This window comes from Galeopterus variegatus, unplaced genomic scaffold, assembly GCF_000696425.1.
Source record: "Galeopterus variegatus unplaced genomic scaffold, G_variegatus-3.0.2 Scaffold5036, whole genome shotgun sequence".
In the NCBI taxonomy this organism is placed as follows: domain Eukaryota; kingdom Metazoa; phylum Chordata; class Mammalia; order Dermoptera; family Cynocephalidae; genus Galeopterus; species Galeopterus variegatus.
The window spans coordinates 68181-71370 of NW_007731147.1; positions in this window are offsets into that span (position 1 = coordinate 68181).

Sequence of the window (3190 nt, forward strand, 5' to 3'; positions counted from 1 at the left end):
TTAATATGCAAAGCAATTCGGTGAAAAGTGACTTCCAAACCATGAGTTCTTTTCACATTTGCTAAAATCAGAAAGATAAGGAAAAGTAATGTATAGTGTTTTAACTTCTAACATTTCCCTGAGTTATAATGAAATGAATTAAAATTTCAGTGAGTTATAATGTCCACCCAAAAAGTGGCTCTGACTTCTCATATTTTTTATATTTCTAGTATTTATTTTTCTTAGGTTCTTAGTTGCAAGTAACAGAAGCCAGCTTCAGCTAACTTAAAACAGAAAATGAATTTACTGTAAGGATATGTGGAGGCTCATGAAACTCATGGGTCAACTGCAGAATCAGCTGGGAAATTTCAGAGGAACTATGGGGGTAGGGGTACTCAGCAGAGAACACTGCTATGTCACACCACAGTGGTATGCTGGACTTCACTCTAGCCCTGTGATTAATCCCTCAACAGGCCCAGCATCTTTGTATCATCATCCAGATTCAACATCCCAGGCTGGAACCGGCTGGGTGGCTCACTTGATTAGAGTGCGGTGCTGATAATACCAAGGTCAAGGGTTCCGATCCTTGTACCAACCAGATGCCAAAACAAACAAACAAACAATGCTGGAGCATCGAATAATAGCACTTTAGACATGTGCCCATACCTTCTCTTATTGAGAATAGGGAGTCACTGGACCTGACAGGGGAAGATGTTATTTGCCTGCCAAGACCCAGACAAAGGAGTCATCACCCCATGAAGGCTTCACCTCTTGAACAAGCAAGAAAACATGGTGAAAATCCATTACACATGCTACAAAGAGAGTTACACTCCACATGTCACATAATTATATCTCTACATAATAATTGTATTTAATTTTTGAAATTTGGAGAATGGGGGAAAAATGTATGGAACATTATTTTGAAACTTCATTATCAAATAAAGTATAAATTGATTAATTTTTTTATTCTATAAGACCTGAAAGAAAGCCCTCCATTTTTTAAATCCTCTCCCCTTAAAAAAAATTAGTGTATTTACTAATGAAAGCCATTTTAACACTAACACTAATGCAACACAAAGCTATTGCTATGGAGAAGTTACTTGTATGCTAAGCATTATTCTAAGTGACTTACATGTATTAACTCATTTATCTGTATTGACTTATTTCATTTGGTGGAGTTTCTAAAGTTTTCTAAAATAACTTTGAGAAAATAAGTTATTTATACTCTAAATAAGGTACAGTTACTAGTGACACTAAGCCTCCTTAAATGCTAGAAGAATCTAGAACTTCCCAATATCCCATGCTAAAATTTATTCCTAAAAATCTACATCATTTTCTGAAAAACTGAAGAAGGGGAATTTCTTATTTCATAGTGCATATTTATTACCCTAACTCAAATGTGATTTTAATGCAACCAAAATATACATGCAATTTTTCTAAAAAAAACCCAGCATTCTCAGTAAATTTACAAATGGTAACTTAAAAATAAATCCAGTTTGGAAATGTTTAGGGTAGCGTGATTTAATAGGCTAACATTACGGATAAATTTTTTAATCAACACCATGATGTCAAATAACATAGTCCTCGAACTATAGTCCACATAGTCTACCATGGAGAAAATACAAATCACGTATTGTCCCCTCAGTACAGGGCACTGGTTATCTACACAATATCCACGACCTTCTCATTTGCCAAGGAAACTTCAGTAATGTATCCAACTAAAAGAAAACATTCCCCAGCCTCACAATGAATTATAGGCAGAAATCACAGGACAGTGTTCTAGGAAAACTCTTTACAAAGTGTTGACTATTCTTGCCCTTCCCCCCAGTCCACTTTTTTGGCTCTTTTAGCCCTTCCCTGTTTCTCACCACCCACCTGGAATGCAGGCTACACCTCCAATAGTCAACTTTAGGGTATAAGGTGACAATGGGAATCAAAGCCAAGAGCTAAAGATAGCAGAGCAGAAAGACAGGAGACCGGGTCCTCGAACACAGACACTATATTTACCCCAGACTGCCACCTCTGTTCTTTTATATAAATTCTATCTTGCTTGAGCCAATGTAATTTGGATTTTCTGTTACAAAACAGAACATAACTCCAAGTGGTATACCCTCTCCTTTCTTGGAGCTTGAAATTGTAGCTGAGTATACCATGTACGACATATATAAAGATTCTAGTAATTCTACCAATGGCACCTTGATTATTTTAACAGCCTAACATTTACCTAGCAATTTACCATTGAAAATATTTTCTACATACATTACCTCCTTTTGAAGCTCTAATAACCTGAGAAGTGGTAATGTCAGATGAAATTATCCCCATTTTACAGATGGTGAAATAGTTTCATATGTTCACTAACTTGCTCAGGATTATAAAGAAAGTAAGTGGAACACCTCTGATGTAGAACTCAGGTCTTTAGATTAAGATTCCATGTCTTTCTACTATATCATGCTGCTTTATCTAAGAAGTCTCTCCCCCAATATTACATTTCTTAAAATATACAGATAGGTTTTCAGCCTGTAACAAGTAAATGCATTTACTTATTCTTTGTATTAATAACTTCAATCCAATGAGAAAACATTCCATTCACAACTCTAAAGCCATGGGCCAATGAGAAAAACAGTTTGAAGGTGATTTACTGTGTGTCCCAAAGTCTCTGCCAAATCTATTTTAGAAGGTTTCAAGAACAGTTATCTGACTCAGTGACCCAAAAGAATTGAGTCAAAGAGATACAACATGAGTAGAAGAAATTATTAAATGAGAGGGGAAAAGGAAAGTTTTAAAGTCTATGACTTATGGGTGACTTAGGTACTACTGTATGGAGAGAAAAAAGAAAAGAGTTTAATTATCTGAATAATAAATAATGGTGGAATTTTAGCGCAAATTATTTGTATAATTAGCCATACAGTCTAAGCTTACAACTTTTTACTTTCACTTTCCCTGCATAAACTCTAACACTTGGAAGCATGAACTGTGCAGCTTATAAGAGTCAATTTGTCAAGTTTTCATCTATCCTTTGGTAATAGGCAAGTGAATGGGTGCCAGATTCAAGCTATAAAGACAAAAGTAGAACTAATGATGAACTCCCTTAGCCATTTTTTTCCTGCATAAGTAAAAACCAATAATTTTAGAAATTAAGAACCATGCAAAACAAAGAGTAAGGTATACCGCCAGAACAATCTGTTTAAGTGAATCTGAAAACAAATGCGAA